The sequence below is a fragment of the Aythya marila genome (genome assembly GCF_965140915.1).
Source record: "Aythya marila genome assembly, chromosome: 2".
In the NCBI taxonomy this organism is placed as follows: Eukaryota; Metazoa; Chordata; class Aves; order Anseriformes; family Anatidae; genus Aythya; species Aythya marila.
The window spans coordinates 33,139,588-33,154,010 of record NC_139043.1 but is presented as its reverse complement, the minus strand read 5'-3'; positions in this window follow the sequence as shown (position 1 = coordinate 33,154,010).

Sequence of the window (14,423 nt, the reverse complement as noted above, 5' to 3'; positions counted from 1 at the left end):
AAAAACAAAACCAACACCACCAACAGAAACCCCAACCCAACAGAAAAACCCACGTTCTCTCTCATTTTCCTGCTGGAAAACGGCCCGCGACCCCCCCTCCATCCTTCCTTCCATCCCTCCATCCGTCCTTCCTTCTTTCCCTTCATCCCTCCTTCTTTCCTTCCCTCCGTTCATCCCTCTGTCCTTCCGTCCCTCCGTCCCTCCATCCCTCCCTCCAGCGCCAACAAACCAGCGGCGCCCCGGGGCCCGGGCTGCCCCCGGTGGGCTCCGACGGTAGCGCCCGCAGCGCCGTCGGGGCTCCCCCATCCCCTTACCCACGAAATCCCCCCTGCTCCCGGAGACCGGAGTATATTCGTCCCCCTTCCTCTCCTCGCCACCCCCACCCCCGCTTTATTTTTATTTTATTTTATTTTTTAAACACGTCTTTTACCTCCCCGAGTCTACATTTTTATTCCGTTTGCCAGCGCATTTGTTCTAATTCTCATTTGAGTAGGAATCGCGAAATACGCTGAAATTAATTATGTTCAAAGGCATATATTTTTTAAACTCCAAACAAATGAAGAAGCACCGTTGGTTTCAAGTGAAGCTGTGGTCCGAATGCCAAAAAGAGGGAGGCCGGGGGAGAGGGATAGGAGAATAAAATATTTGTAAATTACATCCGAACCTATAGGTTTGTACAACTGGGGAATCGTTCTAGATTAGCTAACAATTAATTATAGCTCCACCAATATATCGGTGTGAGCAGCAGTTGTCCAGGAGACGATTTTGTATAGTATTTTTCTTGTAAATTACTTCCAGTAAATATTTGAAAATATATTGAAGTACACTTGAGCTTTTTTTTTTTAATTTTAATTTTTTAATTTTTATTTCTTTTCCTGTCACAAGAAAGCGTTATTGTTGCAGTCCTAGTTAACTGCATTTTTTTCTGGACTCGTTTCCTGAAGTGTACATCAAATCGCACTTCAGGATATAGGTTTTGCTTGAATATTAATTTAGGTAGGCATACAACTGTAATTAAGCAAACAATATTTGATAAATGTTGAATGACATTTAATTTAATGGAGCATGTACTTATTTGCATTTGCTGGCAGTTCAGGTATAGTTACAGTGAGAGTTCTCCTATATTTCATAAAGTGGGTTTGCCACGACCCATGTATTAAATAAACTGTCCAAGTGAAACTGAACTAACGTTGGCCTATGTGTATTTCCTGAAAATAATATTGATAAATGGTAATAAACACTCTTGACACTACATTAGCGGTTTGCACTGCTGCAAACTAATTGTCTCATTGTAATGTTGAAATAATTTGGATATTTCACATTGAAATGGAAAGCCCTTCGCTGGAACATTTTAGATTTGCATTTTAAATGCATGAAATGTAATTGATTTTTATCTGTAATATTTTAAATGGTATTAATAAACTCCAGATAAAACATTCTACCTTAGGTCAGCTAATTGTTTTTCTTCTTCTTTTTAATTCCACTGCTGCAGGCAATGATTTACTTTGAACTCCTGTGACTCGAGGAGTTCTCTAGAGTTTCATCTAAGAGGGAAAATACAACGAATTCAACCCCGTTTGTAAACCATAGCGCCCAATGCAAGCGACTTCGAGGTATTCCAACCAACTCGCTGGCACCTTGCGGGATGTTTTCTTGATGCACTGGTAGAGGAAACTAAAGGAAAGGCGTTAATACTCTTTGGGTTCTGTTTATTTTATTTTACTTTATTTTATTTTTTAAATCAAACTAACGATGCGGTGCCTCTCGCTGAGATGACTGCGAAGGACAGCTCTGTGCTTACCTCCTCGTTTGCCTTTATTTCTCCCAGCGAGCCACAGCTCCCTTGCGAAATGTGATTGAAGGTGGAAATCCTGAAGATAATTATTTCTTCAGAGGACAAAATAAAAAGCGGGCTGCGGCTTTTTATTTTGAGACGACCGATTTGCGGCTGGGCGATGGAAATTGCAGTGCCAAGCGGGGACTTCTGCAAGTCTCGGGGGTGGGAAACTTGGCGGGTGTGCGCGAAAAGTCCCTGCTTGAGCTGGGGGCGCTTTTCCCCCAGGACCAGGGGGCCGAGGGCTCCCCAGGGTCGCAGCGGGTTGCCCACCTGCTGGGCCAACGCTCCCGTTTAGCCTCTGGCCCTGTAGTAATTGCAGGAGGGTTATGAAAAAAAAAAGAAAATCCTAGAGCCTTGTGCTCGGTAGAAAAGCGGTTAGAGAGGTTGCTTGGCGTTTGGGCAAGAAGTGCTGGGACCACTCCGTGGACACCTTTTCGTGGGGAGGTGTTGCTCCTGTTGGGAACCCCGGCCTCCTGCATTACACAGGGAGGCGAAACACTCTGTCGGGGCACCGAGAAATCGGGACTAAAGTATGGGATTTGCATAGGAGAGGGATTTATGTGCAGACACGGAAAGCACATTCCTGGAGACAGCCTGAGGAGCAGGCGTTAAAATGCGGAGCGAAAAAATGCAGAGGAGTCAACTCCAGATGGGTTTCGGTTCTGTGCGTGGTGTAAGGGCTAGAAGGGGCTTTGAAAACACACCGGGAACAGAAGTTGCTCCAGTTGTTTCTCTGAGTTGCTTTCTGAATTTGTGGCATTACAATTGCAGCCATCGGAGACCTGCAAAGTTTTCTGCAGAAAGAAAGCAACAGTTTGCTCTGCTTATATATATTTTTCTATTCCTTAATAATAAAAATTATTATTATTATTTTAATGCCATGGAAGTGGAGCCATTTAGCAGCACCAGATTTCTGCAGTGGGAGCAGGAGACGGTGTTTGTGTTACCTGGAGGTTTTAGTCCTGATGGAATGGGATGAGCACCAAATGACAAGGAAAGGGAAATGTAGTGGTAGGTAACATCTAGTACTGCTTCTCCAATATGCCCTTGAAAAGAGAAGGATACCAAATGACCACCAGCCAGGAACCTGCAGGTGTGTGTAGGGCACTGCTTGCTCTGTCTCAAGGCTGTCTGACAGTGGGACAGAGCTGATGACAAAACTCATCCTTCTCTCGGGAAAGAGATGCCTTTTTGGTTCTGGGCCGTGCGAGGACACACATATTTTTTGTTTCTTTTAGCAGCAAAACCCAGCACTTGAAGGCTGAATAGCTCCTTTTAGTAGTTGATTTACTTTTACTAAACCCTTCCAGATAAGGGCATTGAGTTGTTTGATAGGAGCCGGGAACTTGTCTCGCATTGTGCAGATCAAGGTAGAGTTAAACTAGTTTGCTGACCCACAGGTCAAACCGGTGTCCATCAACTTACCTTCCAACTGCCTTCGGATGATTGTGGCCATTCCCATTTGCTCTCTGACCTTTTAAGTCTCTCCCCTTCAAGCTTGCAGCAATGTCTATCGAATTTCGTGTCCTGCTTTTCCTATTATTCCAGCTTTTCATTGTCATTTTCCAGTTTAAATTTTCAATAGACCGGTGATGGGAGATGTGCACAGCTGAAATGATTTAAACCATCACTTCGCTTCTGCCTGCCTTAGTGCCTTTCCCACCACCCGTGGCCTGTGCCTACCAAGGCTAAACTGTGATCCAGGGGTGTTGGCTTCTCATCTGCTTCCGGTCTAGGAATGCAGAAGAAGAAAGTAAGAAGTGAAATCCCAAATGGTTTATTTGTGGATGTGATGGCTAATCCGACCGTCAACACCTTTACAGCTATAGGGGCGGAGGAGCAGGAATACTTGATGCAGTACAACAAATCTTTCAGTACAAATGGTTATAAATATGCACTAACCCAAACCTGCCACACTTCAGTTACATTCTGTGAAGTGACCTCTGCTTTAGCTTTGGGAAGAAAGAGCAAGAAAAAGGTGCGAACAAATGAGGTGTGTGCTTGCTCGTGCTTTCAGCCGATAGGATAAAAGGACAGAACTTTTGTTGTATCAGAATAGCCTTGTGTTTCTCAGCATAGATCAAGGTCTGTTTTCTGAGCTTGCCCCATTGCACCTTATCGTACTAAAGGTATTTTTTAAAATCCTCGAAGTTTTTTTTTGGAGGAAATCACACATCTGTTTAAAATACAGAAACCCAAGTTTTTGACTATTGCTTGTGTGACATCTTTTCAAGCTAGCTGGCCGTCATGTGCAGAAGTGTATGGGGAAATTGTTATGCCTCTGGAAAGTGTGCATTGAGAAAAAACGCACCATTTAGGACAACTATGGCGTTTCCAGTTCTATGGTTTTCTAACTGCTGCTTGGAATTATTCACTTCGTTTTTTTTTAGAAAGGGGTTAGGGAAATAGAGGATAACGGCAAGGAATACTGCATAGAAGCTTTATTGGAGCACTCTAAATAGAGTAACTCCACTTTACACTTGTGGATTCGAAACAAACTATGAGTCTGCCTTACTCCTGGAGTGGCAAAGGTGTACTTGTACTGCTGTAGCTCCCCATGAGAGGGTGGCTGATGGACACTTCTCGTGGGGACCGACCTTGGCATTGGGAGATTTTTGGTTTTCATTCTACAAAGTGCAAAAAACAGCCATGGAGCATTTGCAGGTGAAGAGTCAAGAGTCTCTTCGGGTCGGGGCAGGAAAAGGGGGTGTTGTGGGCTTGTCATGCTGCAACTACTCCCATAACAAGAGAGAGAGAGAAACTTCCTCGCCGGTTAGGGAGAGGGCAAGAAGCCTCTTTTTTTTTTTTTCTTTTTTTTTTTTTTTTTTTGGCAACACTGGGGCAAAGAGGAGGCGTTGCATCTTTCCTGGCCTTCCTCCGCATCACCTCCTGGCTCCTTCCTTCGGGAAGGAGCTGCCCGCCACACGTCCCCTCCCCTTTTTCTGTCCCTCTTCCCCGGCTGCCCGCCTGTCTGGGGCACACTCACGGACACACGGACTCAGGCACAGAGGGGCTCTCCCGGCCCTGCCGTGGGCTCGCAGCGCCCCCCGGTGTGTGCCGGCCCCGCTGTCCCCGGGTCTGCCCGTGGGGGGGGGCCGAGCACCTTCCGCTCCCGTCGGCGGGAGCAGCGGCTCCCCCGGACTCGGGACACGGCCTCGGGGCTGCCGTCGAGCCGGCAAATGCCGTGGGACCGCCAAAGCCGCCGGAGATTTGCCAGGGCGGCGCAGGAGGGAGGAGGAGAAGGAGAGGAGCGGCATCGCTGTGCCTCGGCATCACCGGAGCTGGCACCGAACCTTTTTCCTTGCCGACACCTTCGGGCTGTGCGTGTGAGCTGGGCTGCCCTGGGGACTGCCGACGGGCCGTCATCCCCAGCTCCGAAAAACGGCACCCCCGCAATCCGGCAGGCTAAGCGACCAGCCGCAAGTGTCTTTAGAAGTCGTGTTTCGCTCTAGATCTCGGCCAGCTCCTTCCTTCCCTCCTTCCATTCTTTCCTCCCTCCTTCCCTCCCTCCCCTCGACAAGGAGCGCTCCTCCCCTCCCGTCCTTGCTCCGCGTCCCCCGACGGCACTCGGCGGGGCTCCCGGGGGTCCGGCCCTTCTCTCCCTGTCCCTGAGCTCCTTCGCGTCGTGGGATCCGAATTAACACTTAATTAACGCTGCTCCCGAGCTCTGCTATCTTCTTCGAAAGTTTTTTTTTTCCTTTTGTTTTGTTTTGTTTGAACACTTCGCGCAGTGCGATATTCCTCCAGCTCTTCTGGCAGCTGATGGGGAAAGGGCTGAGCGGGAGCCGGGAGGGCCCCTCCCGCATCACCCCGGGAGGGCCCCCCCCCGTCCCCCGAATCCCCCCAGGGCTCCCGGCGGTGCCGTCCCCTGAGATTTCCCCAGGAGAAGGCAGATTTTCCCCCAGATGCTCCTGAGGTTTTCCCCAGGGGGTAAGAGTGCAGCGGAATGGGCACGCTGAGCAAAGGTGTGCTTGCAAAGGAAAGGTGGCTGGCGAAGAAAATGACGCCAGGAGTGCTAAGCGAGGTGTCAAAGTGCTTATGCCGCTTCCTTTCCTGCCTCCAGTCTCAAGGAACCGACGGTCAGATTTTGAACAACTTCTGGGAGGAAGTTTTAACGCTCAGAAGTGCAGGGACCTTCCCCTCTGCACTGCTGTCCTGTCTCACACAGTCCTTGCATAGTTTTAACCCCTCAGTTGCCTCCAGCCTTCAGATTTTTTATTTTTATTTTTAATCTTTATAACTTTAAATCAGATATGAATATCTGGAAACATGTATGAGGCTTTTCTTCTCCACCAAAGTAATCCATCTGGTGTTGCCTGTCCCTGCACACCTTGCCAATTGCACAAAATCTCAGTGAGTCCTGTGTTCTGCAGAGGACAACAGTCAAGCCGCTGCTCTTTGCCCATAATCATTGCTGGGTTTCTCCAAATAGATAAAGGACTTACAAAGTGAAATTGATGAAAAGCTGTGAGTGCTGAGACTGGATTAGGAATTTATATGGGCAACTGGCTATCTCAAGAAGGAAATCCCTAATGGGTGAGAAATTGTTACCTAAAATGTCAGTAAGAACTGGCATCAGTGCCTACTATGTGTGTTTGCTTTGGTTTGTATAGTTCAACCACTAACACTATAAGAATGGAGTTTTACTTAACCATATACATACGAAAGAACAAAGCTGAACAGTGAAAACACTTGCCAAATGCAGTTTTAAATTGTTTCTTTTGCCAAATACAGAAACACGCTGCTAACCCTTTACAGACATTTCTATATTAGGAAAAACACAGGTCTCACATTTTAGAGGTCTCCAGAGCAGGACTTCTCTGCAGAGCACAGGTGCCACTCACACATGCAGCAATGTGTGCTCAGCACACACTTGCTCAGCAGCCAGTGTGGCTCACCAGTCTCATGCACCAAGCCTATGGTTTCCAACAGTCTTCTGCCCTAATGCCCACTTTGACACTAGGTCACATCTACTACACATCTACTCTATGTGGTCAACAGAGCCACACCTGTGGGAACAGCTTGCAGGGTAAATTGTTTTGCCAAGCACAGAATTTTTAGAAGAATGAATGAGTTGAAAGCACAGCAAACAGCTATGGCTAGGAAAAATATTCTCAAAGCTCTGTGAATTCTGAAAGACTTAGATCCTGAAAAGTTTCCACTTGCCAAGGACCTCCTTGAAAAGGTAGGTGCAATGTATTTGTTTGTAGTTCTGCCTAATCCTTTCTGTCTTCTCCCTTAATGACACAGAAAAGAAAAAATTCAGTCTGACCTGTTTCTACTCATAAATGAAAAAATGCACTTGACTTCAAAACCACGATGTGGATCTTGCGTCTGTTCTGAATAACTACCCTGTACCCAGTTACAAAACACCTGGTCTACGAGGATTTATAATATTTTATAGACATTAAATCACAACCTGGCTAGCATTTATGTTCATGTCAGGCCCTGCTAATTTTCACTCACTATGGCAGACATTAGTATTTTTCTGGCTGTATGAGTCAGGCAAGAAGGATGATGGACTTCTAATTATTAGCCAAGGTGCTAAGTTTCCACATCTCTTCCTTCTAGCCTCTTGGCAGTTAAATATTCCAGAGTACATTTTATACAGCATCGTGACATGTCAGAGAGTGGATGTACAACATCCATTACAAATATGTCCAAGCTGAAATAAAGATAAGCAGAACAAAAGATTTTCTTTCTTTTACCTCAATATTTTGTTTTTAACTGTAGAGTAGGCGAAGATAATTTCTATTTCCAGTAATATATTACTTATTATGCAGTTACAGACAGCAGGTGAAACTGACTAAATTGTCTACATAGGACAGACTAATTGCTTTCAATATCTTTAAATTAAACTTCAATAAAAGATGAAAATCAATACTAAAATATGGCTAATGGTCTTAGTTAAGACTTTTTAAGGTAGTATTTCTCAGTTTTGTTTTGATTTTGCAGTTTGGAAGCAAAAAATCAAGTTTGTTTCATAATGTGATTACTGGCTTGCTACCAAGATGCTACATGTAATAGCAGAATGAACAGGAGTTCAAAAAACATAGAAGCTGAAGACAATATTCTCATTGGCACTTCCCATCATGTACGTGGTGATGAAATAGTATGAGAGAATGATCAAGGAACCAAGTATGAAATAAAATAATGTTCAGTCTTTTGTAAAAATCTTGGTGAATTGCACTTCCTGATTTTGGGCTGACCACACATTTTACTTTCTGAAATATACTTAAAATAAGATATGGGATTTATTTTATTATTATTATTACCATTTTTTAATTTGGTAGACAAGAAAAATGCATTTGTGAAGTCAGGCTTAATTCAAGAAAGTTATGTAACAAATACTTTCATATAATTTATCGTGTTTCTACAGGCACAGAAGGTATCAGAAGGCAATAGCTGCATCGACTAGATGCATTTTTGGCACATAATTTAGCCACACCTCCCCTATTAGTAGGAATCATGTTTTGTCTGAAGCTGGTATCCTTCCCTTGCTTTTTGTTTTTGTTGTTGTTGTTAGCTGCCACCTCTAAACTGACTGTAATAACTTCTCTGACGTAACTTATGTTTGGTCTTACTGGACATTTTTTTCATTCCCATTGAAACAATGATTTTATGGGGACCTTGCCAAGGTGAAGACTGATCTGAAAATTCGTGCTGTGCCTCCATGGTAAGGTGCTTAAGACAGGTGGAAGAAGCAGGGATCTTGATTACAGCTAAATCTCCAGGCTGCTTTTGCTATGCTGCTTCCCTTGCCAGCAGGGGTTTCTCTAGGTTGGCATTTCAATGCTTTGTGAGGCATAACCTGTATTTCCAGAGAGCATAATACCAGCAGAGAATGTTTACAAGATTTTTTCCCCGCTGCTGCCAAAAGTTGCAAGATAAGAACCAGTCAAGAGAAAAGAAACAGGAAACACAACATGGATGCTTGGCTGCTGCCAGAAAGCACTGATAGACACCTTACTTGACAGGCCCCTGTGTGCCTAGACTTGCATCTCCTCACACGCCCTTGGGTTCTGTAGAACTGACCAGTCTGTTGTCTTATCCTGCCAGGTCCCTTATGAGCCTAATCCTGTCAATGTGCTTCCAGGATTCCCCCGTACCAGGGTTTATGTCCCCACATAACATGCAGGGAAGACAACAGATGTGTATCTCTACTTCCCATGAGATCATCTCTTGCCTGGGACCCTACTTGGAGGATATGTGCAGGGTAGGTCTTACAACTACTTGGAGAAGAGGTGCCCAAGTCAAGAAGAGAGCAGAATTTCAGTTACATTGCACACAAACTTTATCTAAATGGTAAATGCACATGGGTAGAGCTAAGTGTTTACTCCAGAGATCAAATGATGCTTCATTTCCCCTGGATTCATGCCAATCCACAAAGAGATTTGTATCTCCGTAGAGATGTGAACTGTGACGAAACCTTCTTCTGCAATGGGAACATTTACAAAAACTGTCATGCTGTATATATAATCTAATGTGTAAAGTGATGTCAACTCGGCCTTCTCTTTAATTGAGGTACAGTAATAATCTCTACTTCTGAACTGCCAATTTAAGTTTTAGAAAGCTGATTGCCCCTTGAACCAGCCAACGGATACAAGAGATCCCATGAGCTGTACATAGGCAGACTGGCAGTTTGATCAGGTGAGATTATTTTTTATTTCTTATTTTTTTCCCCATAAGAAATAGCTTCCAAACAAAGACAAACTTAACCAGGCATATGCAACAGAAGCAACCAGAATCTCATGATCTACAGTAATCTGTACACTTTTTGGTTAGTACAGGAATATGTCCTGGTATGACTAGACACTGCTTGATTGCTTGAGGTGGCAGTTGCATCTAATTTGACAAGTGTCATTGATCAAAACTCTCTTTCCTGTTACACAAAGCTGGTATATGGAACTGAGGTAATGGGTTCAGTATTCTAAGAAAAGATATTCAGAAGAGAATTGTAGTACACTTATCCCAGAAACATAAACTAGTTTATTAACAAAAGAATGTTCAACACAGAACCTCATACAAAAGGCTTGCAAATTGCAGTCACTAAACTGCACATCAGTTGTACTAAAAAGTATTGCATTACAACCTAGTTTCACATGGGGATTTTTTCTGGAATAGCTTTTGTTTGATCAAGTTAAGTCAGCAAATTTCCCTGAGCAGACAGAACCCTAGAGGTGCCCTCCTACCTGCCAGGAGGTAGGAGGGCACCTCACACTACCTGCCAGGAGGTAGGAGGACACCTCACATACTGCAAATTTTGCTTCCAGTACCAGTTGCATTCCTTCCCTTGGGAAGCTTGGAGTATAACACTGGTACCATGGGGATATTCTGTATGACAAGCCAATACCAACATGGAAAGCAGCATACTTAGGATGGATTCAGGGCTGTTTAAAAGTAGCTCCTTCCCAGTGAGTAAGGTGAGGGTCTGATCTTCCTTCCAAGAAACACAAAGCCAAAATGCAGCAGCTGTAATGGTTAAGTACATGTTAAAGTGGAAGAATAGTGGGAATGTGCCTGAATACCTCTGCAGTTCGAAGAAATACAATACCTGGAGTATTTTCAAAATCTAACAGGGAAGTAGTATAAATAAATAGATCATTTTCCCTATCTACACAGGGAGATATGACCATCACAATAAATATGAATTTATTAAATAGCCTGCTAATTTCTGTGAAATTAAAAGTCTTAATTTACTTTATTTGTAAACTTGACTGAGAATATTTTCACATTTTTTTACAGTAATTTCCAGTCAAAAGTTTCAAAACTTACATTCTGGAAGTAAAATTAAATCAAAGATGCTGAGGCAGCTAGGTAAAATCACAAGTGAACCCTGTAATAACATACTGAATTTCTTTGTCTCTTTCCTATGTTTTTCACACAAAAAGATCCCTTGTAACAACAATAGATATACTATTATTATCATTGGGAGAGTGCCTGAAGACTTCAGTCAACATTGAAGGTCTTGTGTTGGGTGCTCAGGTCAATACTTGTCCTGCCTACTGTAAGATAATTTTTTTTTTTTTTTTTTTTTATAGGACCATAGGCTAGACTACCTCCCTCTGGCAAAGCTCAGGTGAAACTACCACTATCACAGCAAGTGTCTACTTGAGGATCTGTAAAAAAACAAATGCCTTCCATACAGGCATATTCACAGTTTGTTTCCTGAAGTATCTGAAACAAGTTGAAACGAGCAAGTAGGACAAGAGGGTGGAGGTCCCAAGCGAGCAGCAGTATCTACTTGCAGGGTGAGTCTCTGTCCCAGCCAAAGGTTCCCAACTGCTGCCTGGATTGTTTATTTCTTTTCCAGATTTTATAATGTAAACCAGATATTTCCAGGTAGACCTCCAATTCACTGAGCTGTCATACATAAGAAAAAGTATTTAACACTATGCAATCAGGCAGCCAAACTCTTCTGACAATCTCATCTTGCACCCTGGAGAGAAAGAATGCCTCCTAGAGCAAAGTGACGGATGAAAAGAAGACCTAACTTGTAAGGCATCCCAAAGAAGACAAACATGGTAACTGAAATTCAGAAAATGACAAATCTTACAAATCTGTCAAAAAAAAAAAAAAAAAAAAAAAAAGTAAAATAAAATATTTATAAGCTTAGCTCTAAGAAAAACAAAGGTGAAAGAGAAGCTTATCTCTAAGAAATGCAAAAATTCAGAGATGGGACTCCAGCCTGCCTCTCAATGGTCTTCCTATTCCTCCCTTCCATCCTCTCTCCCATTTCCCTCTTAAAAGACCAGTCATGTTTGCACTTGTGTGTATTGTCACCTAAAGCTTTTAGGACAGTCTCCTGCCCAGCATTACTGCCCTACTCCTAGCAGTGACTGCTCTCTTGTTCATATCCTAGTGTGAATGAGTTCACACAAAAAGAAAGTAACAGGTACTTGTCATTAAACTCAGAAAGTTGGATGTAGAATTAGGTGTTGGAATGCAGCAAGAAATAAGAGGAACTAACTTGGAAGAATCTGTAAAGATGGTCCAAACAGTAGAAATGTGTCAGAACAAGAAATTTTGGTGATGTTTGCCTCCAGTATGTAAAGACAGTCATGAATGCTGCAGATATCAAGTGGTAATTTAAATGATCATATTAAAAACAAACAAACAAACAAACAAAAACAAACAAAAAAACCTGCCTTGTCAAAAGACACAGATTGTGCCTCTTAGTTTGCTATTTAGTGATATTATTAGTGATGGTGTAACTGAAGGAAGATGCAGAAAAAAATAAGCAGTGAAAATCCACAGGAACAACTGAACAACTGAATACAACATAAAAAAGCCTGAAAGAACACTTATTTCTAATTTGTGGAAGGCAAGAATAAGTAGTTACACCTGAAGTATTTGTATGAAAAAGGAAAGGTTCTTTAGACTCCAGGTTGCAAAGTTTTAACTGTGATGACAAATGGTCATTGGAATTAAAGTAATCAATTATTGTAATTGTCATCAAAGGCTACAGTGGCTACAGTAAAACTTTTTCTAATAGTAATTCTTTAATAACTTTTTTTCATAAAAGAAATAAAATATAGTGCAGGCAGGAAACAGTTTAAAGAACTCCCTGGTAAGTATTATAGAGATAATCACAACAGTCCTCTACAAGGAGTTTACTATCTCTGAAAATATGGAGATATGCTGTCAAGTGATAAGCCATAAAACTGCAAAATTATGTGACTACTGGAAGCTGTAGACTCTGTAGTCACTGTTTCACATTCTGTGAGAGATTGACTAGGCTGATCCTGAACTCTTGGTTCTGTTCTGATGAGTTCCACCATCAGAAAGGACTGAGATACTAGTTGAATATTTAGGGTTGAGTGGGTTTTTCATTTACTCTTCCATGTTTGCATAATAAAATCAACATTTGATTTGATTATTAGGTGAAAAACTGTGGTTTAAGAAAAAAATCATTTGGGACAGTTTTGCTAATTAATTAATTTAATTAATGAAAATATTTAAAATTAAATAAAATGCTGACTTCTGCAGAACTTTGTTTTACTGTTGGTGAAGGATCACATTTAGCCTTCTTTTTGAACTTGATTCATGGCTCACTGAAATTTATAGGAGCCATTCATTAACTATAACGGGCTTTGGAATGTGTCCCTTGTGAAATGGACTGTTAGATGAGAGCAGATGCAATCATCTTTGGACTTTTAAAACCAGAGCTTGATTCTGAATTGTTTACATTCATGTGAAAGTGTGCTGACTTATAAGAGGTAATTGTAACAATTAAATGCATCTACCTCCTAACTTTTATTAATTGCTTCTCTATGAATCTTTCCTGCAAGCAGATACATACATGGAATTTTGCAAGTTTCCCCTGTCTGTGGTAACATTCAACATTTTAATTAATGACCTAGAGGGAAAAAACAAATATGCCTATTAAATCTGCAGACAATATGATTCATTTTTGAGAAAGACTTGATGCTGGAGAACAGGTTTCTAGTTCAAAATGATCTTGACTAACTGGATAAATTGTCTTAAAAACATAGGGCTTTATTCAGTAGAAACTAAACTCAGCAGGGAATAACCAGTTGCACAAGCACAGGCTGGGAGATAACTGATAACTGACTAGGTGACATTTTTATGGAAAGAAAAATATGATTTTACAGTTGAATGAAATCTTGACACAAGTCAACAATACCATGCTGTTGCAAAACACTCTCCTGAGATACACTAAGCAGGAGTATAGGATACAAGACGTGACAAATAACCCTTCTGCTCTACTCAGCACTGGTAATGCCTTATCTAGAGTCTGCTACCTGACTTTGGAAAACAGATTTCCTGAAGGATGTGTGCTAGCTGGAAAGACCCCTGCAGAAAATGGTGACTGATCAGAAAGATGATTCAGGCTAGATATCAGGAAAAAAAAAAATAACCCTTTCAACTTCAAGGAGAGTGAAGAACAGATTGCTGATGTAACCATCAGCATTTTCAGCACTGGAAATCTTAAAGAACTATTTGAACTGATGTCTTTCATGAATGGTACTGGTGTGGCTGACCTCATCTTGGGTCTGAAGGCAATTCGGGTGACCTCCTCGGGTGTCTTCCAGCCTTCTGGTTCAGGAATACTTAGGACGTGAGACTGGCTGTGGCAGAAGTCAAAAGTCACCTTACAACTCTGAGTTAGTGAATGGTTTTAGATTTGTTCAAGCTCACTGCATAATGAGAATGTTCTCAACTTGAATCCATGGACTTACTTTTATGCCTAAAATCTGCCTGCTCTGTTCTTCCCCTGATGTAAGGCGTGGCCTGCTGCTTCAGCCCCATTGTGACTATCAGCCTGGGAGCCCTGACACTACCCAGCCTTCAGTGCTTGCTTTATTGTCACTTTCTTGAAAGCTTCACACTTCTCAACAATTATTGTAGTTTATTATTATTATCATTATTATTATTGTTGTATAAAGAGCACTGCAACTCCACTGGTCACAGTTACAAATATTTGCAACCTTTATGCATATTTGCAGGTTTCACTCAGTCCATGACTGCAGTAGATGCCCTGTTTTGAGCTTAAGAGTTGATTTCTTTTGATCTGGTATCATACAGTATATGAAGAATAAATGAAAGTTAAAATTGCAGTGAA